Genomic DNA, 25149 nt, shown 5'->3' on the forward strand with positions numbered 1-25149 from the left:
CGGGGGGGGGGGTGGCACTTCAGCTCTCAAAATTAGCTCTTATCCTCCAGTGAAATTACTTATACTGCCAAATCATGAAATTAATGTCTTTTACACAATAAAGAAGAAGAAATTCTCTCGACCTTAGTTAGCTAGTCCTTGCTTTAGATTATTTATAAGACGGGGAGACGGACTTCCTGTTTGCGCCTTCCCCGATCGTGCTTAATTCAAAAGAATTTTTTCTTTACAAATCCAATTTCCGTATTACTCACGGGTTGTTGCTTTTAGAGTCCAATTGTTCACAAGAAGAAGTCAGCGCTCTCCGGCCATGGCAGCGCGGCTTCACTCCGCAGGAGAAGCAGTCGACTCTCAGCACCGCGCCGCTCACCCCGTCCCCCGTTCCGAAGCCTTTAAAAAGGCTCCTTCGCGGGTCAGGGGGCGCAAATGGTGCCTGCCGAGTCACCAGGTTCACAGGCTTCAGCGCCTGTGATTTCTGAGGGTCCCCGCGTCGCCGCAGCGGCAAGACCCGGATCCTGCGGAGCCGATTCCCTCCGGAGCTTGGAGGGAATCCGCCATTAGCCGATGGCGCTAACCCGGAAGTCTGGACCTGGAGGTTCAATTGGCCCCTCAGAAAAGCCTGCTGGGTCAGAGTAGTTTGTTAAGGGTGCTGAGAAACTACAATTCCCAGGATGCTTTGCGGAAAGCTATGACTGCCTAAAGTGGTGTGATAAAGCTTTAAAGGGATGGTGTAAATGTGGCCTGATGTACCAGACCGTCCACAAATCGTTCCTCTTAATCAGTCACTCTGCAATGCCTGCCCAATGTTAACACACTATATTAATGTTAACACACAAAGCATCCTGGGAATTGTAGTTTGTTAAGGGTGCTGAGCCAGTAGTGATGTATGGAAGTGAGAGCTGGACCATAAAGAAGGCTGATCGCCGAAGAATTGATGCTTTTGAATTCTGGTGCTGGAGGAGACTCTTGAGAGTCCCATGGACTGCAAGAAGATCCAACCTCTCCATTCTGAAGGAAATCAGCCCTGAGTGCTCACTGGAAGGACAGATCCTGAAGCTGAGGCTCCAAGACTTTGGCCACCTCATGAGAAGAGAAGACTCCCTGGAAAAGACCCTGATGTTGGGAAAGATGGAGGGCACAAGGAGAAGGGGGCGACAGAGGACGAGATGGTTGGACAGTGTTCTGGAAGCTACCAGCATGAGGGAGGCAGTGGAAGACAGGAGGGCCTGGCGTGCTCTGGCCCATGGGGTCATGAAGAGGCGGACACGACTAAACGACTAAACAACAACAACAAAGGGGGCTGAGAGCTGTTAGGAGACCCCGGAGCTCCCTGGGAAAAGGGACTGAGCCTTAAACCTCTCCGGAAATGTGCAAACTGTGTGTATATTAGTGAGGACAGCGTACAAACATGCATTGCCTATCATGGAAAAAATGTGTCTTATTAGGCAATATTGCATACAAAATATGTGTTGATTTGGAGGATTTAGCACTAAAATCCTGATTCATTTTCACAACGACCTTTTTTTGGGGGGGAACTGATTTGGAAATGTGGAGATGTGAATTTAGGACTGGAAACATGCGAAACTGAGCGAAAGCGAAATTAACCAATTGACTCTTCTTTGTCACTTCTGGTTTGGAGGTTGGGAGCTGCAAAGGAGTGGACTTTGGGTGTGTCCTGATTGAATCAGTCTTAATTGGAGTGGTTCAGGGTTGCAGCAGCCAAAACCTACAAGCAGAAAGAATCTGGGTGCTGGGCACATGGGCTTTGCAATGGAGTATACGGAGGGTGGGTTGTGCAGAGAAAGCACAAAGCTTCGAAGGAACAGGCAGCTTCAACAAGCTGTGAATACACAGCACTCTGGTACAAAACTGGGATTTTATTTTAATTTTCATTGTTGAATTTTGACAGTACAAGTGATGGACAGGAAGCTGTCTCTAAGAGGTAAGCAGAGTCAGCACATGCAGATACAAAATTGGATTTTCTTTTCAAAGCAGTTTTAAGGGTAGGGCACGCTTCCCCTTTGGAAAGAAGATTCAGGGCTCCACAATCCAGGATGAAACTCATAGGCTTGTAGAGCTGGAAGGACACCCAGTGGTCATCTAGCCCAACCCGCTGTAATGCAGGGATCATAGCTGATGAGATTTGGAAGGAGCCCCTAAGGATGTGGCCATTGGGCGACTCAAGGAGCCGCCACCTTTGCAAAGAGGAGAGAGTGCCGGTTTAGAGGAGAAACAGACACCCAGCGGGTCAAGGGCATAGCTGTCAACTTTCCCCTTTTCTTGCGAGGAATCCTATTCGGAATAAGGGAATTTCCCTTAAAAAGGGGGGAAATGTTGACCGCTATGGTCAAGGGACACATTTGCAAATGCTGTTCTCAGCCCACCTGCTCAGCTCCAGCATCTGGGGGCCCCCAAGACACTTTGGCGTCTGAGGGGAACCACAAAACATTGCCTCTTCCTCCGGTGAGTGCAGACCCCAGAGGGCACCTCCTGCCATTTCCTCCCTGGGGCGGACGTACCACCGGCTCCTCCTCTTTGCCTAGAGCAGCGGTTCTCCACCTGTGGGTCCCCAGATGTTGTTGGACTACAACTCCCATCATCCCTGACCTCTGGTCATGCTGGCTGGGAATGATGGGAGTTGTAGTCCAACAACATCTGGGGACCCACAGGTGGAGAAACACTGGCCTAGTGAAAGCTGGACCATTAAGAAGGCTGATCGCCAAAGAATGGATGCTTTTGAATTCTGGTGCTGGAGGAGACTCTTGAGAGTCCCATGGACTGCAAGAAGACCAAACCTCTCCATTCTGAGGGAAATCAGCCCTGAGTGCTCACTGGAAGGACAGATCCTGAAGCTGAGGCTCCAAGACTTTGGCCACCTCATGAGAAGAGAAGACTCCCTGGAAAAGACCCTGATGTTGGGAAAGATGGAGGGCACAAGGAGAAGGGGACGACGGAGGACGAGATGGTGGGACAGTGTTCTCGAAGCTGCCAGCATGAGGGAGGCAGTGGAAGACAGGAGGGCCTGGCGTGCTCTGGTCCAGGGGGTCATGAAGAGGCAGACACGACTAAACGACTCGGCAGCAACAACAAGAGGCCGCTGTGAAGGAGGCAAGGGGTGGGGGCTGTCAAGGAAGAGGCAGGTCCGGCCTCCAAGGAGACCACCAGCAGCAGCGACAGCAGGCGATGCGTTCCTCGGAGGCTGGGTCTGCTGCCCCTGTGGATCCTGCCCCTAAGGCAGTTTCCTTATCTTCCCTCCTGGGTGGGGCGGCCCAGCCAGACTCCCTCCTGACCAGCTGGAGAGAGAGGCTGCCTCTTTTGCACATCTCATGCGGCCCTCCAAAGGTCTCTGGTGGACCCCGACTCCTGGATTCAGAAGCCCTGGGGGCCCCAAATCCTGTTTCCAGAATGGAAGGATTCTCACCACATCACCACCCAGAGCCGGATTCAGGTTTGATGAGGCCCTCAGCTCCTGAAGGTAATGGGGCCTTTTCTATGTCCAGCTGTCCTTTGTCAACAACAAATTGTCGCATATTGATGTTGAACATGGTAATTGATGGACCTAATGGGTATCTAAAGCCATTTGCACATAACAAAATGTGTATTTTATCAAAGTAATTGTTGAACTGAAATACAGTTAAGGAGAAGTATATTAATAGCAAAATAAAATTAAGAAGTATATTAATAATTAATATTAATATTAATAATATTAATTATTAAGCTCTAACTTAAAATGATTGGGGGCCCATGACTTACATCATAGGAGACTACACAACACAAAATACTGTTGCTGTATGTAGGTTTTATTTTATTTGTTTTTTTATCATATTTTGTAAATGTACATCCAGGGGTTTTTTCCCCTTTAATGTTTTGGGGGCTTTCCAAGAGAGTGGGGCCCTAAGCTATAGCTTATATGTTAATCCGGCCCTGTTACCACTTCTTTCTTTTTTTAAAAAAATTCCCCCTGGAACCGTCTTCCTGCAAAGCAGGGGCTTTTCTAAGGAGCTACAGAAAAAGCAAGATTCCAGTCCTCAGGCTTCGGAGTGAAGCACTGGTTTAAATAGACACACGGTCCTCTACATTGAATGACAGCGCCTCTCAATGGTTTCAGGCAGAGGGCTTCCCCAGGATTGAACCTGGGTCCTCCTCCATGCAAAGTAGATGCTCTACCCACTAGGCAACACTCCTGCACCCCAGACACCTGCATTCCAGCCCAGGGCCCATTGTAAAGGACGCGGCCCCAAGCCTAAGCTCCAGCTGAGCGCCAGCCTCTGCGCGCCTCCTTCCAGTGTTGCAGGGGGTTGTGCTAGATGACCTTTGGGGGTCCCCTACAGTTCTAAAATTCTGGGATTCCCAGTCCCCCAAAACCAGTCTCCTTCCTCCCGCTGCCGACAGAGCCCTGCAGCACCCGACCTCAGAGGGACCGCTCCGCAGGGGCTGCCTGCACACTCCAAAGCAGCGGCAAAGTGCTTTTTTTTATAACCCAGATGCAGATTTTGATACCTGGGCAGCGGAAAGGAGGCCAAGGCTGGAGGAAGGCCGGCTGTGCTAATCCCCAGAAGGACGGGACAAAGGCTGCTTTGTGGGAAGGGGATCAGTTTTCTCACCTGAAGACAGGGATGGAGGAGAAGAAGATTTCTGGCTGGAGGGAGAGGAGGGGGAAGGGGAAGATGGGTTGTCGGACACGGGGGGGGGGGGCATTCTCCTTCCCTTGGGGTCCCTGCAGAACACGGCTGCGATGCGGGAGGAGACGGTAGCCACATTAATAATAATAATAATAATAATAATAATAATAATAATAATAATTTATTTCTATCCCGCCCTCCCCAGCCGAAGCCGGGCTCAGAGCGGCTAACAGTAAAATAGTACAGCATTCTAAAATCAATTCATTATAAAATCAGTTTGAATCAAATTGATGGCAACCATTGGGTTAGAGTTCTGAGAGGATTACCGAAGGAGAGAGGGGGTCAGACTGTGCCTTGGCCAAAGGCCTGGTGGAACAGCTCTGTCTTGCAGGCCCTGCGGAAAGATGTCAAGTCCCGCAGGGCCCTAGTCTCTTGTGACAGAGCGTTCCACAAATTGGAGCCACAGCCAAAAAAGCTCTGGCTCTGGTTGAGGCCAGCCTAACCTCCCTGTGGCCCGGGATCTCCAAGATGTTTTTGTTTGAAGACCGTAAGGTCCTCCATGGGACATAGCAGGAGAGGCGGTCCCGTAGCCACGTGCCCAAATTGTGTGTGTGTGTGTGTGTGTGTGTGTCATTTTCTGCATCTCTAGCAGGAGAGATAAAAGGAATTCCTTCTTCACGCAGTGCGTAGTTAGACTGTGGAACTCCTTTCCACATGAGTCAGGGGGGCCCAGCAGCTTGTTGTTGTTTAGTCGTTTAGTGGTGTCCGCCTCTTTGTGACCCCCTGGACCAGAGCACGCCAGGCCCTCCTGTCTTCCACTGCCTCCCTCATGCTGGTCGCTTCGAGAACACTGTCCAACCATCTCGTCCTCTGTCGCCCCCTTCTCCTTGGGCCCTCCATCTTTCCCAACATCAGGGTCTTTTCCAGGGAGTCTTCTCTTCTCATGAGGTGGCCAAAGTCTTGGAGCCTCAGCTTCAGGATCTGTCCTTCCAGTAAGCACTCAGGGCTGATTTCCTTCAGAATGGAGAGGTTGGATCTTCTTGCAGTCCATGGGACTCTCAAGAGTCTCTTCCAGCACCAGAATTCAAAAGCATCCATTCTTCAGCGATTAGCCTTCTTTATGGTCCAGCTCTCACTTCCATACATCACTACTGGGAAAACCAGAGCTAGCTCAGATGGTCTTAAAAGAGGAACAGGCAAATTCATGGAGGAGGAGAAGGCTCTTGAGGGCTAATAGCCACAATGGCTCTGCTCTCCTGCAGGGCTACTGAATCCCAGTTGCTGGAGCCTTCCAGCCGGAAGGAAACGGTCCTTATCCTGACCCACTTCTCTCATTGTCCCATTTTCCCTCCTTGCTCAAAACTTCTGGCATTATACTAATTGGAAAGGGCCCAGATTTAATTCCCACTGGCCCTTGTTCGCCGCCTCCACTCGCAGCTGGATGAAAAGACTACCCCAGGCTCTCCCTTTTAATCTCTTATTCCTTTGCAGCTAAACTTGGGTCCTGCAATCAGGTCACCTCTTCTTCGTCTTCCTGATAAGCTGGCCGGCCGCGGGAGAGATGGGGTCGGCTCAGGGCAGATTCCCACGAAACACGGCCTCTCCCCCAGGAGAGTTTTATCAGCTCTGGGAAGAAACGGAGGCTTGTTTCTCGGAGATGGGCGATTACACCTTTCAGAAAACAGAAGCAGCCTGGCTGGCCGCATTGTGAACGGCCACTGAAGTAGCATTGAAGAACAGCAGAGGAGTCCAAAGGGGACCTGTTCTCACAGCAGCGAAAACTCCCCATAGAACTTAGGAATCCAGATAGACTGCCTCTGGACCTGGAGGTTCCATAAGGACATCAGAAGAGCCATTGACCCACCTAGTCTTTAAAGCCCTGAATGGTCTCGGTCCAGTAGACCTGAAGGAGCGTCTCCACCCCCATCGTTCTGCCTGGACACTGAGGTCCAGCTCCAAGGGCCTTCTGGCGGTTCCCTTCCTGCGAGAAGCCAAGTTACAGGGAACCCGGCAGAGGGCCTTCTCGGTGGTGGCGCCCGCCCTGTGGAACGCCCTCCCATCAGATGCGAAAGAGATAAACAACTACCAGACTTTTAGAAGACATCTGAAGGCAGCCCTGTTCAGGGAAGCTGTTAATGTTTGATGCATTACGGTATTTTAGTGTTTTGTTGGAAGCTGCCCAGGTGGGTGGGGTATAAATAAATTATTATTATTATTATTATTATTATTATTATTATTATTATTATTATTTAGCATCCAGTTCTCTCAGTGTCGAGCCAGATGCCCCCCCAAAGAGAAACCCGCACGCAGGGTCTGAGTGCAAGAGCCCCCTCCCTTCCTGGCGTTCAGAAGCATCACTGTCTAGGACTGTGGAGACAGAGCGCAGCTGTCATGGCTGGCAGCCATCCCTGGCTCTCTTCTCCACGAATTTGTCGAGTCCTCTTTTAAAGCCGTCCAGGTTGGTGGCCGGCGCTGCCTCCGGTGGCAGGGAGTTCCACGGACTAACTCTCTGCTGCATTGTAAGTCCTTCCTTTTCCCTGTCCCAAATCTTCCAGCCTTCAGCTTCACTGGGCGCCTGTGCATTCTAGCCTTACGAGAGAGGGAAAGAAAACTTCTCTCTGTCCATTTTCTCCATGCATTATTTGGCTGGGGACCTCTCCTCACACGAGGGCCACATTTCCGCCTGGGAGATGCCCCAGGGGCCACATGGCAGAGTGGGCGGGGCAACTGATGTCCATGTACAGTAGGCAAGTTTCCCCACACTTCCCACTCAGGAAGGCGGCCTCTTCTCCTCTGTTGGAGGACTTTGAATGGAGTTTGGATGCCTACCTCTCAAGGATCCTTGAACTACAGTTCCTGAATGTCTGGGGATGGGCTAGATGGCCTTTGGAGCCCCTTCCAACTCTGATTCTGTCACCTCAGAAGATGAAGGGCTCTCCTTGGTTGGAGGTCTTCAAGGAGAGGTTGGGTGGCCACCTGCCAGAAGTTCTTTCGCTGTGGTTTCTGCATTGCAGGGGTTGGTCTAGATGGCCTTTGGGGTCCCTTCTGACTCTGCACTTCTATGATTCTGTCTCCTGCCTTGGGCCAGTCTGCTTTACGGATCCCCCTCGCTTGCTGACCCACTCCTGAAACGCTAAAAGAGTGCAGAAACAGAAGGTCCCCTCCACAGAGAGCCATTAACTTCTCACAGGCATTAAACATTAACCACATGTGGTTTAACCGGCATTAATTAGGGCAGAGAGCAGAGCACTGGGAGACTCCAAATGTACAGCGTGTAACAGTTTTATGCATCCTTCTCTCTGAGAAGGAGAAGGGGACCAGCCATGGTCTTTCTCCAAGGGCACCTCTAAATATCTCTCCCCCTAAAAAAATTAAATTGCATCTGGGGACAGATGTTTCCTTCTCCGAAATCCGTGCAAGGCTCTACCTTCCCCTGGGACTTGGGAACATCCCATGAAGGCGGACAATTCAGGACAGATCATAGAAAGCCCCTTTCCACACAGGGCAGAGGTGGAACTCCCTGCTGCAGGGATGGCCACCGATTTGCAAGGCTTAAAAAGAGGATTGGATGAATTCGAGGAGGGGGAGGCTCTTGAAGGCTGCTAGCCACCAGGGCTGTGCTGTGCCTCCATGGTCCTCCTTTGCCACCGAGAGAACAGGAGTCAGGCCTAGATGGGCCCTCTGGGCCTGATCCAGGAGGCTCTTCTGATAATAAATAATAATAATAATTTATTATTTATACCCCTCCCCATCTGGCTAGGTTTCCCCAGCCACTCTGGGCGGCTTCCAACTGAATATTAAAAACAATACAGCATCAAACATTAAAAACTTCCCTAAACAAGGCCGCCTTCAGTTATCTTTTAAAAGTAAAATAGTTGTTTGTTGCCTTGGTGGGAGGGCGTTCCACAGGGCGGGCGCCACCACTGAGAAGGCCCTCTGCCTGGTTCCCTGTAACTTGGCTTCTCGCAGGGAGGGAACTGCCAGAAGGCCCTTGGCGCTGGACCTCAGTGTCCGGGCAGAACGATGGGGGTGGAGACGCTCCTTCAGGCATACTGGCCCTTTGAGGCCGTTTAGGGCTTTCAAGGTCAACACCAACACTTTGAATTGTGCTTGGAAACGTACTGGGAGCCAATGTAGGTCTTTCAGGACCGGTGTTATGTGGTCCCAGCAGCCGCTCCCAGTCACCAGTCTGGCTGCCACATTCTGGATTAATTGCAGTTTCCGGGTCACCTTCAAAGGTAGCCCCACGTAGAGCGCATTGCAGTAGTCCAAGCGGGCTACTGAGGTTCTTGTGTCCTGCCTTCCACCTGCACAGTCTTGAGTTGCAAGGTCCAGCTACAATATTCCAAGTGGAAATGAAGCATTCCCCGTGTGGCTATTTGTCTTTCAGAATTTCACCCTCCGTGATAAGGCTCTTGAAGGATCTGGGGATCCTAAATGCGTAACAAAACTCACCGGAGGCTTTTAAGCAGAGGTTGGGGGGGAACATCTGCCTGGGATTCTTTAGCTGTGATTGTTGGGGGTGGGCTAGATGTCCTCTGGGGGTCCCTTCCAGCTCTATGATTCTATGAGCCGCTGGACTGGTTGCAAATTGCAAATAGGACGGTGGGCAGGTATGTAGAGGGAGGACTGCTTGGGGGGCAGACTGAGACTGGTGGGGCAGTGCCCCATTTTCCTCCAAAGCTCTCCGCGGAACATTTTCAGAGATTCCTCTCCGCTCCTCTACTGAAACAGCAGGGATGGCAGCAGTGCTACCCAAACATCACAGAGTCTTTCCTAGCCCCCGGCAAACTCTGGTTAAACTGTAACCTCGGGTCGCTTGAGAAAGAGGATTGCTGCAAATCTGTTTCTTCCTCCAGGGCACCACCGAGGTGCTCGGAACAAGAGCCGGCTTGTTAAAACCTGTGTTTGGGTGTGGAGGGAACAGGCTGGGGGCACGGAGGCCACGTCTAGGAACTGAGGGTGTACAAGACCGGCACTCTCACATTGCAGGAGGATGGAGAGGTGTAGGCCTTTCGCTGGAATTGCTCGTATTCCAAACCCACGTCAAGGTCAGCGCTGACTGCCTTCCTTCCTGGTTTCCTTGTGCGCTTTCGCAGCGCATAGCAAACTGGGGTCTCTAGGAGTTTATTTATTCCAATGCCATTCCTTCCAAAGCACCTGACAGCTCAAGAAACCTTCAACTTCGTTTGGCTGCGATTCCTGCATCTCAGGGGATTGGACGAGACAACTCTTTGGGTGACTCTTCCAAGCCTACAATTCTGTCATCAGTGATCTGGAATCCCTGATCTGCAGGAGCTCAGGCGTGTGTCAGCGTCTACTAGTGTCAGAAGATTCAAGACAGATAAAATAAAGTCCTTCTTGATGTCTTGTAAACTACGGAACTCGCTGATTTTGGAGGAGAGGGCTATCACTGCCTGTGCTCGTGTCTCCACTGTTAAGAGGCAGCGGTGCTTTTGAATCCCAAATTCTTGAAACCACAGGAGGGGAGAGCGGGCTTGTGCTCAGATCTCGCTTGCGGATTTCTCACTGGAGCTGCTGGTTCCCCACTGTGAGAGCAGGCCAGGGCGCTGGGCTGGATGGGTCCCTGTGGCCTGATGGAGCAGCGCTCCTCTTTTATTCCCGAACACCCAGTTCCAAGGCACCTTGATTGCGTTTTAGAGCCCAGTTCCTTCTCCCCAAAATCCAGCTTTGCAACCTGGTGCGAGGAAGCCAAGTGCTGCATGCCTCCATGCCAACATCATGTCCTTTTCCAAACTGCTCCCATGCTGCTTTCAGATGCAAGGTTGCCTTCTTGGGGAAACTCACAAATCTTTAGGCCCAGTGGGCAGCAAAGGCGTTTCTGGGCAGGCCTGGCAATTCTGCAGGCGGCAGCAGAGAAAAGGGAACTTGCTCCAGCACCACCAGTTGTTCCCCACTGAGGTGGCAGGATGTGTCCTGGTGGGAACTTGCCAACAAACCAGTGGCTGGAACAGAGCAAGCAGGCGAGAACCACAGGAGCAGGGAGTGAGAGCCAGCTGGCATCTTCCAGGACCCACACAGGCACCTGCTTCCTCCTCTCTCTCTCTCTCTCTCTCTCTCTCTCTCTCTCTCTCTCTCTCTCCTCCCTGCCAAAGCCTCTTCCCCAACACCCAGATCCTTGAGCCTTGCTCTTCCTCTCTTGTGATTTGCTCTTGTGATTTTGGCAAGGCCAGATTTCCCCGTAGCTTTGGATAAACCAGGGAGCAAGAGCAGAGACTGGGGGTTGTAAACGAGGAAGGCTGGGAGGTGGGCAGAGGAGAGTGACCAAGGGAGATCGTGGGTCTGACCATCAAAGCTCATGAGGATCGGTTGAGGGAGCTGGAAATGCTTCACCTGGAGAAGAGAAGATGGAGAGCTACGTGATGGTCATCGTCAGATATCCAAGGGGCTGTCACATGAAGGATGGAGCAAGCCTGTCAAGGGCAGGACCAGAACAAAGCGATTCAAATTGCAAGAAAGGGGAGGACGGCTGAACATTAGGAAGAACTTTCTTAGGCCAAGAGCTGTTTGACTGTGGTGGGCTCTCCTCCTTTGGAGATTTCAAAGCAGAGGTTCAGGGAGTCTTTAGCTGTGACTCCTGTTTTGCAGGGGGTTGGACTGGATGACCCTCAGGGTCCCCTCCAACTCTTCAGTTCTATGAAAGCCTCTTCCCCCAACAGCCAGATTGTGGAGCCTCATGGTGATATTGGCTTGAGACGAGCTCCTCTCTCTGCCTCATCCAAGGCCTTCTCCTCCCAGGGTTGCGATGACGGCAGTGCCAGGTGTCCCCGAAGAGCTTTGGCTACACGGAGGAGCGGAACGGGAGCAGGAACTGGGGGTGGCAAATGCAAAAGACTGGACAGCTCCCCGCCAGATCTCTGCAGGCCCTGGAAACCTCAGCCTCCTTGCCTGGAGGAGAAGGGACCCTGTCCGGGCTCCAGAGCAGAGGAGGAGGAGGAGGCGGCGAGGGTGAAAAGAAGGGGATAGAAAGCACGGAGGTGAAAGCATTTGTCTGTTTTGCAGGGGGGAACAGGCCAGACAGTGGCTGCATTGTATGCAGAGGAAGGGCCTGAATGGAGCTTGGAGGGACACAAAAAGCGCTTTGACAATCAGGAGTTCATTAGTATGCGCGGAGGGGAGCCTCGCTGCCTCTATCTCCCCCTCTCCATCTTTCTCTCTCTGCTTCCAAAGAGGCTGCGCTCTGTGTCACAGAGAGGTGAGCCATGCAGAAAAGAAGAGTGCGAAAGGGATTTGGGAGGGAGGTAAAAAAAATTGGAGGAGAGAGGGGGGGGGAGGCTGGGCACCCAGATGCACAGAAAGAGTTCAGCCTCTCTTTGTTACACGAAATAATGGAATTTTTGGCAGGTGTCTCTTGAAAAGGTGCAAGAGGGAAAGAGTCCTCTGGAGTTCTGAAAGGATTGGGAGGGCAGCTTCCTTCCTCTGCACCCACTCTGACCTCCCCAAGGTGATTGGGGTGAGCAGGGGGAAAGAAATGAATCAGACGGGGTCTCCATCGTCTGGGCCTGATGGGCACAGGGCTGGCCCATTTTATTTCCTGTTTCCTTCCCCCTCATCCGAGATCTTTAAGGAAGTGTCTCCTTGATGAACGTCTTGCTAGAGGTGTTTAAAATGCACAAGTCACCTTCAGGTTCTGTGGGTAAAAACTAATTCACCATGACCACCAAGTTTCCTGCAAATTCCTGCAGAATTTGCAGAGCAGAGAGATTCTGAATGGACACTGAGTTTTGCATTAGGAGAGAGGAAGGAAGTTCTTTGTGCAGGAAGCTGTGATGGCCAACACCTTGGATGGCTTTAAAAGGGGACTGGATAAATTGAGGGAGGAGAGGGATCTACCATCATAATAAAGTACATCATTTCAATAAATAGCTCTAAAGGGTTGATGGATGAGCAGAACTATTTTGAAATACAAATCTGGCTGGCTGATCCTAGCATCCTTGTCAGGTCAGAGGTCATCTATCAGATGGTCAGAATCCCAGAATCGAAGAAAGAAAGAAAGAAAGAAAGAAAGAAAGAAAGAAAGAAAGAAAGAAAGAAAGAAAAGTGCTGAGAGTGTCATACTGGGACCTGGGAGAGAGCAGGGCTCAAATGCCCACTCTGGCCATGAACCTCACTTTGGGCCAGTCATCCCCTCTTTAAGGCTAGCCTGCCTCACAGGGTTGTTGTGTAGGATTAAATGATGAGGGAGAGAACCATTTACGCCAAGGTCCTGGGAGAAAAACAAGTGTGATATCAGGAAGGAACTCTTGCAAGTGATTCACAACTGATTCACAGATGGAACTCCCTGCCTATTGAAATCAAGCGGGCAGCTTCTCTGTACACTTTCCGGTGCCTGCTTTAAAAAAAAAAATCCCTGTTTAGACAAGCTTAGAAAATTGAGGTGATTTTAATCTGTTTCTGTATGTTAATTTTCCTATGTTTTAAAGGAGGGTTGCGGATTTTTCTTGATTCTACTGTTTTCTCTTTGAGTTTTTTTTGTTTGTTTGCAATCTGGCAGTGTGTAAATTCCATGATATGGATGAATAAATAAATGATTCAAAGTAGTGAGGTATTTTGCACAAGGCAGAAAGTCCTGGGAAGATACACACTTAGAAAGTTGGGCTATGCATTTTAAAAAGTGGACTGTTTTGAGGCTTTTGAAGAGAAATCCCACCCAGAAATTCTCCCCTAACATACCTGCTCTGAAGCTTATCAGATACTGAGAGAGATTAAAGAGGCAACCTTCGCACTGGCTACGAAGAATTTCGGAGCAACTGAAAGGGGCGTCATTCAGCTTAAAACTCACCGCTGCTCTGACCCAGAGAAGCTGGCCTCAGTTCCAGGAAGGAAGTCTTCCCCACCCAGAGCTGGGACCTTCTGTATGCAAGGCAGCTGTTCTGCCCCTGAGCTGCAGACCTTGCCTGTAAAATAAGCTACGATTCCAGTCCTCATGGTTCTGAACCAAGGGTTGAAATAGGAACACAGGAAGCTGCCTTTGCCGAGGCAAACCAGCTGGTTCCTTCAGCTCAGGGGTGTCTGAACTGACCGGCAATGGCACTCCCGGGTTCCAGGTGGGAGACATTCCCGGACCAACCTGGGGATAACCTTCTTCAGCCAAAGCAGCTGCTCTCCCCCTGCGTGAGGCTTCCTCCCCGAACCGGCTTGTGTTGGGCCTTTGAGGCATGGCTGCAAAAGGGGTCATTCCAGCCCCAACCACAGGCCTCAAGAGTTCAGTTCCAAAAATGTTCAGGCTGCCGGTTATGGAGCCTCACTCAAGGCACCTGTTGTCCAGATAACTGTCTTCCTTTCCTGCTGCTGAAGGATCCCAGCTAAGAGCTTTTCAGCGCTGGAGAAGGCTGCCTCAGGAAGTTGGAGGTTTTTAAGCCGAGGTTGCATGAGCGTCTGTCAGGGGCTTGGGCAAAATGACCCGGCCAGGACCCCTCCTAACTCTGCTTCTATGAAAGGCGATTCAGATGAGACACTAGCACTCGCTTTTTGCTGGCAAGTTTTTAAAGGGAGGCTGAATGGCCACTTGTCAGGGATTGTTTAGTTGTGACTACTGCACTGTGGGGGGGGGTGGACTAGATGTCCCTCGGGGGTCCCTTCCGACTCTACAATTTCATGAAGAAGGAGAAGAAGCTGGCAGGGCAGAGGAGGCAGAATGAACATGGAATGCCAGGCTGGCAAGGCTCTGTGAGAGAAAGCTCTGTGTGTTTCCCACATGCAGCAGCCCACACAGGCATGCGTCCACTCTCGTCCTGAGCGCCCAGCTGAGCACCCTGAACCAAGTCAGGGGACACCCAGGGGTGAAGCCAGAGGGATGGAGTGAGACGGGGGACTTCATCCCTCCAGGAGTAGATGGGGCCAGCCAAGGAATAAGCACGGCTGGCGGGGATTAAGGTGGGCCACTGAACTTGCCAAGAAGACCTCAAGACAGGAGGAGAGATCATTTGCTACAAGATTTTCCTTGTTTCCCCGCTGTCAGGATGTATCCGGTTTTGGAGGTGGGATGTTTAATATTCTGCCCTGCAAGCGCAGAGAATCTCTAGCAAGCAGCCCGGGTGGCAATTCGGGGTGCACAAACCTGTCCCTTTTGGCCCTCGTTTTCCCCCAAATTTAAATTCACATCTCTGTATTCCTGCAGCAATTTGTTTTTCAAACACGAAAATGGGTTAGTGCCCGAGTGCAAATTGCTCCAATTAAACACACTTTTTGCATGCCATTTTGACTAAAGTTCATATTTTCTGCAACCGTTCCCCGAATACAATGCAATTTTGCATGTTGTAGTCTCAAACACATGCATTCTGAAGTGCACTGTTTCCGAACATGCGCAGCTTTGGACAACTTCTTTGGCTGCAGAAGTGATCGCAAAATTCAGAGGGGTGCAAATCCCAAAGGACGGGTTTCGTGTGTTGGATCAAGTGCATGTTTGAGAGTTTCTCACTAAAATGCATGCCAAACTTAATTTCTCCCCCCATTCTGAGTTGCAACTGGAAGTTAGTGAAGTCCCCAAATCCACCCAGACATTTTGCTCTCCCAGAGAGGTCTCTCCTTCGCATCTGGTCAAAGAGGAGGGCAGGTGGGTAGGACTCTCGAAACGGAAACTCGCTACCTGTGGAGCATCTCAGAAAGTCCCACTCTCCACCTGCTCAAAGTCAAATCGCCCTCCTCACCGTCCTGTCGTGGCTTCCACCGTTTCACAGAGTCTTACCTTGAGTCCAGCGAAGGTCCGAAGAGCAAAACTGGGCAAGGGTCAGGGTTCAACCGGACTTTTCGCCAAAGGGAGTCTGAGCTAAATCGACGTTGCTCCTTCTTCTCGTCCCGCTGCCCCTGTGTGTGTGTGTGTGAACTCTCTCTTGCACACACTTCCCAAACCTGGGGCTCCAAGAGGCAGGATTCAACCACAGCTGCCAACACAGGGGCTCGGAGGCTTCTCGCAAAGGCTTTTAAATTCAGGACCCACCATCAGATAAGAGCTGCTCTGAAAGGCTGAGTCTGCCCCATGAATTCTGTGCCTCTTTCCCCCTCTCTCTTTCTTTTTCTCCCTTACAAAACTTTGCTCAAGTTCAATTGAATGAAAGGATTTATTTTGTTTTGTTTTTTTAAAGCAGGGGGCGGAAGAGGGAGGTGACTGACGTCTTCGGCAGGCCTATCGCAGGAGGGCGGTGGCAAGGGACAATGGCCGGAGGTGGAGCTGTGCGGAGTGTAGAAGAAAGGGGGGGGGAGAAATCTGGCAGCGAAAGGTGGGAGGGGAGTGGGCACCACCAGGCAGAGCCGGAGGGTTAAAGTTTGAGAGGCGAGTTAATGAGATGGAAATCAAATTGCTCGCTGGGGATAGGGTGGCCTCCCTGCCCCAAACCCTCTGTGTTAAAAGGTCACGGGACAAGGGAGAGGAGAAGGCAGAATGAAAGGGGGGAGGGAGAGGCGTATTTAATTACAGCTGGATTTAAAAGGCACATGAATACTGTTGCAGAGGGAGCACCCGTCCGTGGAGGCTCAGCGCTAGAGGTGGCGGCGGCAGAGGACGACACCTGCGCTGAGCTGTGAACAGATTAGTCCTTCCCGTCCTCTTGGGACCTGCATGAGGTTCCCACGGCACCCGGCCTCCTCCCATCTCCCCCCAAAAGACTTCACAGGCACCAGTTGCGTAGCAAACGAGGAAAGCAATCTTTTAGTGCGGCGGAACCTACCCTTTGGAACTCCCTGCCTATGGACACCAGGCAGGAGGCGCCTTTACCAAATGCTTTTTGGTACCTGTCAAGAAACACTGTTGTTTAGGTGAGGCTGTTGATGTAGGTTCCATCTGTTCTTCATTTATTGCTGGTTTTTGTCTTTCGAATGTTTTAAAAGAGCTGCTTTTACTGGTGATTTTATTGTTTTAAGCTCTTTGCGAACCACTTGGAGGGGTTTGGGGTTTATTATCCTTATTAAAAATTTCTACACTGCGCTTCATCCGAGGGTCACGGGGTTTTTTATGATATAAAATCACAAAACCACATAGCATAATAACAAACTAAAACAATAAGCCCCCCACCCACAGTTTTAAAAGCCTGGGAGAAGAGAAATGTTTTTGCCCAGCACTTAAAGATCTGTAGTGAAGGTGCCAAGCGAGCGTCCCTGGGGAGAACATCCCACAAGCGGGGAGTCACTGCAGAAAAGGCCCCTTCTCATGTTCTGCCCTCCAGGCGTCTTGTGGACGAGAAGCATGAGCGAGGGCCCCAGACTAGGACTGTAGGGTATAATTAAGCAGTGCATAGATTTTATGAAACAAAATAAATATAGTGGGGCAGGAGAGCTGAAAATAATGCCAATATATTTCACATCTGGCCCCTTTGGTTTCAGATAGTACATGGGTAGATGAGTCTAAAACACCCAGGACACAAATTTTCATGGCCCTCTAGTGGCTCTGGTGGCTCATTAACCAGAAGTAATGTATTTAGTGTTAAACTCTGGAAGCGTAGACTCAGTTCTGACCACACTAAGCCTCGGGAGGAACCTCCAGTTTCAGAGGCAGTCTACCTGAATTCCTAGGTTCTTATGGACTTTTGGCCTTAAGGATGCTGGATTATATGGGCCTGATTCAGCGACTCCAGGGCTCGTCTTAAGTCCTGATGCTGAAATTGCTCAGAATGGATTTTCCATGTTCAAAGACAGAATAGCTCCGGATCCCAGATGCACTGCAGAGTTCTTGCCCATACTATACTGGGTCTTCAGCATCTGGGATTCAGAGGCAGAAGGGAAAGGGAAAGGACCTCTGGACAGTTGAGTCCAGTCAAAGGTGACTATGGGGTTGTGGCGCTCATCTCGCTTTCAGGCCGAGGGAGCAGGCGTTTGTCCACAGACAGCTTTCTGGGTCAGCAGGACTAAACTGGAGCAACGGAACACTGTGATGGAAACCAGAGTGCACGGAAACGCCATTTACCTTCCTGCTGCAGCGGTACCTATTTATCTATTTGCACTGGTGTGCTTTCAAACTGGCAGAAGTTGGGACAGAGCTCACCCCATTGCGGGGATTCAAACCGCTGACCTTCTGATCAGCAGTCCCAAGAGGCTCAGTGGTTGAGGCCACAGCACCACCTGCTCCCTGATTCAGAGGTATACTTTATCTGAACATGGAGGTTCCATTCCTACACATCACCACCAGCTGGCCTCCATCTTTCACCTTCCCTGAGTTCATGTCCTCATGTCCTCAGCTCCATCACCAGGGCCACAGATTTGTTGTGGCGAATTATTTCTAGCAGTACGGCACTCCTCTGTCTCTGTCTGGGTGTTGGAGGAACTGGCACCATCATCGCCCAGCACAATACACATGTTGCGAGAGACCTACAAAATTACGCATTTTGTGGTTTTCCCTATGACTAAAGGACCTGGGCCCTGAACTTTAAGGTTATTGTTCTGGGGGAACCAAGGGACTTAATTGAACCTTCAGAGTACAACAGGTTTCTTGGCTGTGTTCTCCTTCCTCTTGTTTCAACATAGCTTGCTCCAACATTTAGCTATTTTATAAAACACAAGATTGTAAGAAGAGCCCGTCTGCTGGATCAAGCCAGAGGACCATCTGCTCCAGCCCCCTGTTCTCACAGCAGCTGACCAGATGCTTCGTTTGGGAAACCTGTGAGCAGGATTCGAACCCAAGAGCAGCCCTCTCCCCTCCTGGGGGTTCCAGCAAGCATAGCTGGCAGAGCAGAGCCAGGCTGGCCAACCGCCATCGACAGCCCTCTCTCTTCCTCCATGAATCTGTCCCATCCTCTTTTAAAGCCATCCAAGTTGGTGGCCGTCACCATCTCCTGTGGCAGGGAGTTCCACAGTTTAAGCCTGGTCTGCATGAAAAGATTCCATTTATCTGTGCTGAATCTTCCAAAACCCAGCGTCGGTGCATGTCCAAGAATTCTAGTGTGATGAGAGATGGAGAAAAGCTGTTCCCTGCCCTCTCTCTCCATTCCAGGCCCTAAGAGCATAAGAAGTGTTGGATCTACAAAGGAGGAATGGATTTGTAAACTCAATGAATGTTTAATTTTGGCAAAATTAACTGCTATAATAAGAAATCAGTCGAATCAAAAATTTAAAAAAGGAGTGGAAATGTTTTGATGAATATATGGCAAAATATTGCTAAAAAAATAAAAAGATACGCTAATATGCCTAGATTAAAATGTGAAGTACTGGATGGAAGAAAAATTAGTGAGGAAAGATAATAAGAATATATAGATGATTTGTGAAGATTGTAGAATGCAAAGATTATTGTAAATTGTATAATGGGAAGGAAATCGAGTGGGGGCGGAGAGAAGTGGGAGGAGGGAGAAAAGAATAATATGATGGATTGAGGATTGAGGAAATATAAATGTAAACGTATGGGGGGGTGGGGAGGAAATGGTATTGGTTTTGGTACATCTGTATCGTAATGTAATATGTGAGAACCAACCAACCAACAAACAAACAAACAAACAAACAAACAAACAAACAAACAAACAAATAAATAGGTAGATAGGTAGATAGATAGATAGATGATAGATATAGATAGAGATAGAGAGATAGAGAGAGAGATGATGATAGATATAGATAGATAGATGATAGATAGATGATAGATAGATGATAGATAGATGATAGATGATAGATAGATAGATAGATAGATAGATAGATGATATAGAGAGATAGATATAGAGAGACAGAGATAGATAGATAGATGATAGATAGATGATACATATAGAGAGAGAGAGATGATGATGATGATAGATAGATGATAGATAGAGAGATAGATATAGAGAGATAGATATAGAGAGAGAGATGGGGGGGGGAGTGTGTTGGATCAGGCCACAGGAGGCCCATCTAGTCCAGCATCTTACTCTCCTAGTGGCCAGTCAGATGCCCCTTATGGGAGACCCACAGGCAGGATCCGGGCACAAGAGCCCTCTCCCCTTCCATGTTTCCCTGGAACATTTCTGCCGGAGGGCAGAGCATAGGCCTTGTGGCTCTTTGTCTCCTTAGACAGACCTCTCCTTAGCCGCCTTCCCTCTCAGCCGGCACGTCCCAGAGGCTGCAACGCACACGGAGACCATCCTGGGAAAGCGACCCCATCTCCTCCCTCGCTTGAAAGACAAGGCGTTTGCAGCAGGACAGGTAATGAGAGGAGCTCCAGGTCAGGGCTATCAGGTGACTTGCGCGCCGGAGACGACATTCCCCTTTCTGCTGGGATTTTGCAGAGGCTGTTTTGGCCCAGGTGCCTTTGCAACAGTGATACTCCCTTGGAAGGCAAGGCCTTTTCAGCCGGGGAAATGGAGCCAGAGGCAGCCTCATCGGGCGAGAAGTCCCTGGAGAGAAAGACGGAAGCAAATCAGAAGAGGGAGCTTTTTGTGTGTGAAGCAGAAGGAACAAACATATCACACCTGTCCTTTGTCTCCTGATTTTCCTTCCCACCACATTTTCCACCAGCTTTTCTTCCTTTCCATGACCCTGTGATTCTTCCTCTCTTGCTGTTAAAACTGCTTCTCCATTCCAACTGGGTTGTTTGCAAGAGCTCCTGTGCCATCGGTTTAAAAGTCACCTTCGACGGTCGATGTGTGTAAAAAACCAGCAACTCTAAATAAAAGTAGTTTCCTCCCCACTGCCACCCCCCCCCAAAATACTTTTATTTATTTTTTTCCCCAAAAAAATTATTGGTTTTTACAATATTATCGACAAACAAACACACAAAACGAACAAAGATAACAAACATAAATCATAACCTTATTAAAAATAACAGTTATTAACTTTGTAAAGCGACTTCCTCGTTTCCGCTTGGTTGAATTTCATTGCATGTCCTTATAACGGTTTTCCAAATCCCAATTTTTATAAACTTTAACTTAAACATTAACATCTTTAAATCTTCTCCTAATAGTATTAAACATATTATTTTATCACTTAACATAAATACAATCCTAAGCCCATTAAATATCTGGAAGCTGTTAAGTTAAACTAGCCGGAAATAGCTTCCAAAAAAATACTTTTAAGAACATGAGAAGATATGAAGAGGCTTCTGAAGGGGACTCATCTAGTCCAGGCTCATGTCCTCACAGTGGCCAACCAGATGACCATTATAAGAAACCTGCAAGCAGAATAATAATAATAATAATAATAATAATAATAATAATAATAATAATAATATTTTTATGTATACCCCGCCCTTCCCGGTTCAAAAGCCAGGCTCAGGGCGTCTGACAAGAAATTTAAAACACTTAATTATAAAAGCAGCATAAAATACAGTATGAAAACATGAATAACAATAAAATTCAAAAATCAAAAATCAATTTAGGGGAAATAAGCATTAGATAATCGCCAGGGCTAGCTGGCTGAATTGGTCCTACTTGGGCCAGCGAGGAGGCCAGAGGAGAATTAGCTGTGGGATCCCAGAGAGGGCAATCTTCATAAAAAGGGGGAGAGGGAGGGAAGGAAGGGGAATAAAAGATCAGGCTAAGTTCCAATTGAAAGCCAGGTGGAATAGCTCTGTCTTACAGGCCCGGCAGAAGGAGGTTAAATCCTGCAGGGCCCTGGTCTCCTGGGACAGAGCATTCCTCCAGGTCGGAGCCACCACTGAGAAGGCCCTGGCCCTGGTGGAGGATAGTCTGACTTCCTTAGGGCCTGGGACCTCTAAACTATGGTTATTCATGGACCTTAAGGTCCTCTGTGGGGCAGACCAGGAGAGGCAGTCCCATAGAATACAGGACTCTCCCCTCCTGTGGCTTCCAGCAAATGGGATTCATGAGTGTTGCTGCCTCTGACTGTGAAGACACAGCATAGCCATCCTAGCTGGTCACCATCAATAGCCCTCTGCTTCCATGAATTTGTCCAGTTCTCTTTCAAAGCCCTCGGAATCAGTGGCCATCACTGCCTGCTGTGGGAGGGAGTTCCGCAGTCCCACTCCGCTGCGAGAAGAAATACAAATTCCCTCCTGTCCGCAGAAAAGGGCCTTTTCTATTCCTTGCTCCGAAACAAACACACATGCAAGTGGGAGGCTTCCCCTCCCTCTTCCCTTTTTATCCTGAGCCTTTCAAACACGCGGGGGGGGGGCTAGGGGGAGCTGGGAGAAGAGTCTTTTAATGGAGATCCTACCACGCAAGATAAAATGAGAAGCATCGAGGCCCAGGCAAGGAGGCCCTTTTCTGAAATGCACGGGCCCTGGGTGGAATCCAAATGGCCGAGAACAAGAGATGTTCTGTTTTCATTTGTGTCGTGTGTGTCCCCCCACCTCAAAACCTGCCCCCCCCCCACACAACTGGACCTGGCTGAGCCACTGAGAGAGAGCTGCTTGTCTCAGCAAGAAGCCAGCATCTATCTCTCTCTCTCTCTCTCTCTCTCTCTCTCTCTCTCTCTCTCTCTCTCTCTTTTCTGCAATCCACACAAACCCCTGGTGACAAATTGCCCCTGCCTGATCAATTTGGATCTCGGGCAAGCTGACAGGTATCCTTCTTGACAGAGCTGGCTGGGAGGGAGCAGACATTGCATTTTGCAAGTGGCAGAGAGAGAGAGAGAGAGAGAGAGAGAGAGAGAGAGAGAGAGAGAGAGGCGCACCATCAGCAGTTCTTCAAAGAAAGAAAAATATGGGAGAAGACAAGAAGACAGGTGGAATCTTCCACTGTTGGTTTGGGAGTCTAGGGGGACAAAAGCATATCAGGAGAGCCTGGTGGATCCAGCCAAAGGGGCCCGTCTAGTCCAGCACCCTCTTCTCACAGCGGCTGCCATGGACTGGCTGGGGACAGAGGAGTGGGGGAGGGACCCCCCAGGGAAGAGAATCAAGGGATTGGTGGTGGGAGGGAGAAGAAGGAGCAGACTGGGAGGAGAAAGAGGCAACAGGGTTTAGTGAGCAGGAAGAGGGTGTGGCAGAGAGCAGTGCAGACTCAGAGGCAGGAGCAGAAGGTGGAGAGGAAGGAGACCAAGAGGCAGAAATCAGGCAGGCTGCTGAAGAAGACAGGGGGTCTCCACTCTCCACTGGCCCCCCCAAGACACGAAGAGGGGTGAAGAGGACAGAGCCAAGGGAGAAAAGGTAAAGCAGCCCAAGGAACCAGGCAAGGAGGAGTCACAGAGAGCCTTGGCAAGGCATCCCCTCACAACTGCCTCATTGGGGCAAGGCCTACTGAGAAGAGCTGCTGTGACCACTAGGCCTGTGCTGTTCCGGTTTCTTCAAATAAAGAGTTAACCGACACCTTGTGAGTTATTGCTGACCTGCCCCCAAGTGCTGCCCTGACAGAGGCCACCCATGTCCTTCCTGTCCTCACTGTGGTCCAATGTCCCAAAGAAGAGAGGAATCCAGATAGACTGCCTCTGCACCTGGAAGTTCCATAAGAACAAAAGTAGAGCCTGGCTGCTGGATCCGGCCAAGGGGGCCCATCTAGTCCAGCATCCTGTTCTCACAGGGGCTGACCAGATGCCCATCAGGGGAAACCCACAAGCAGGATTCAAGCACAAGAGCAGGGGTCAGCAAACTTTTTCAGCAGGGGGCTGGTCCACTGACGCTCAGACCTGGTGGGGGGCCGGACTATATTTTTTGGGGGGGATGAACGAATTCCTATGCCCCACAAATAACCCAGAGATGCATTTTAAATAAAAGGACACATTCTACTCATGTAAAAACACGCTGATTCCCAGACCATCTGCAGGCCAGATTGAGAAGGCGATTGGGCCGGATCCGGCCCACAGGCCTTAGTTTGCCTACCCATGCACAAGAGCAACTCTCCTTTCCTGTGGACTAGATGGGCCCCTTTGCTCCTCTCAGGTCCTTCTAAGACAGCTCCTCCCATCCTTCTCTCCCCCGCCCCCCCCCCTGCGATGCTTCAATTTTCTTCCCATCCCCTCAGCTGCTCCCTTCATTAAAAACTCATTGCTGCACAGTTGATTATTTCTGCTATGCAAACGTGGCCAGCAGAAAATGCATTATTAATTTGACATGGGGAAGGCAGGTGGGGGGCAGAGAGGGGCGAGTTACACAAGTCCTGCTGTCCTTCTGACGTTAAACTTAAGCGGAGCACACACAGCTCCCTCCTCCTTCTGGATTCACACTACATAGGAACTGTGGAAGCTGTCGGCTGCCCAGTCAAACCATTGGCCCATATACCCCAGTATTGTCTACACCAGGGGTCAGCAAACTTTTTCAGCAGGGGGCCGGTCCACTGTCCCTCAGACCTTGTGGGGGGCCGGACTATATTTGGAAAAGAAAAAAATATGAATGATAACCCAGAGATGCATTTTAATTAAAAGGACACATTCTACTCATTTAAAAACACACTGATTCCCAGACCGTCCGTGGGCCAGATTGAGAAGGTGATTGGGCTGGATCCGGCCCCCGGGCCTTAGTTTGCCTACTATGGTCTACACCAGTGGTATCCAAACTTTTTTCAAAGAGGGCCAGATTTGATGAAGTGAAGGGCCATGAGGGCCGACCAAAGTAGTTGACCTTTTTTTAGGATTGAAGTTGTTGAGGGCTTTTTTTAGGATTTTACCCCAGGAAATAAACTGCCACAGGGGCCGGATTAAACCAACCGACAGGCTGGATCAGGCCCCTGAAACGGACGGACTTTGGACATGCCTGGTCTACACTGGCTGGCAGCAGCTCTCCAGGGGTTCAGGCAAGGAGTCTCTCCCAGCCCCACCTGGGAGATGCTGGGGGTTGATTAAGGGGCCTTCTGCATTCCAAGCAGCTGCTCTAGCAAAGCCCCAGGGTAGATTCCAGAAATATAATCTGTGGAAAGACTTGAGGCCCATAAAGTTTTGCATAAAAGCTGCTTGTGGGCTTCCCACTGGGGCAGCTGGTTGGTGCCTGTGAGAGCAAGACGGGGCCCCTTTGGCCAGGCTCTTCTTATGGAGCCTCCAGGTCTGTTGTTGTTCTTTAGTCATTTAGTGATGTCGGCCTCTTCGTGACCCCCTGGACCAGAGCACGCCAGGCCCTCCTGTCTTCCACTGCCTCCCTCATGCTGGTAGCTTCGAGAACACTGTCCCACCATCTCGTCCTCTGTCGCCCCCTTCTCCTTGTGCCCTCCATCTTTCCCAACATCAGGGTCTTTTCCAGGGAGTCTTCTCTTCTCATGAGGTGGCCAAAGTCTTGGAGCCTCAGCTTCAGGATCTGTCCTTCCAGTGAGCACTCAGGGCTGATTTCCTTCAGAATGGAGAGGTTTGATCTTCTTGCAGTCCATGGGACTCTCAAGAGTCTCCTCCAGCACCAGAATTCAAAAGCATCAATTCTTCAGCGATTAGCCTTCTTTATGGTCCAGCTCTCGCTTCCATACATCACTACTGAGAAAACCAGAGCTTTAAGTATACAGACCTTTGTTGGCAAGGTGATGTCTCTACTAGAGGCAGTCTATCTTGCTTCCTATGTCCATAGGTATATTTGGTCACTGTGAGAAGAAGAAGCTAAACTAGACAGCCCCCCTTGGGCCTGATCCAGTTACAGGGCTCTTTTTCCAGCCACTTTTGATTGATGGGGTCTGTGTGGAGAGGGTAACAACGTTCAGATTTTTGGGCATTGAATTACAAGAGGATCTGTCCTGGAGTGTCAACACAAGGGGGC

At 49.9% G+C, this 25149-nt stretch overlaps 1 protein-coding gene across 1 annotated transcript in view; it reads right to left on the bottom strand.

The window, feature by feature from the left end:
• The window catches only part of KCNJ10 (potassium inwardly rectifying channel subfamily J member 10), a 29395-nt gene extending 13642 nt beyond the window's left edge, over positions 1 to 15753 (bottom strand). Inside the window, exon 1 of the mRNA XM_053369594.1 lies at positions 15328 to 15753. The gene's annotated coding sequence lies outside the window, so the exon portion shown is untranslated. The remainder of the gene's footprint in view (positions 1 to 15327) is intronic.
• Between the last annotated feature and the right edge of the window lie 9396 nt (positions 15754 to 25149).

The sequence above is a fragment of the Podarcis raffonei genome, chromosome 16, assembly GCF_027172205.1.
Source record: "Podarcis raffonei isolate rPodRaf1 chromosome 16, rPodRaf1.pri, whole genome shotgun sequence".
In the NCBI taxonomy this organism is placed as follows: domain Eukaryota; kingdom Metazoa; phylum Chordata; class Lepidosauria; order Squamata; family Lacertidae; genus Podarcis; species Podarcis raffonei.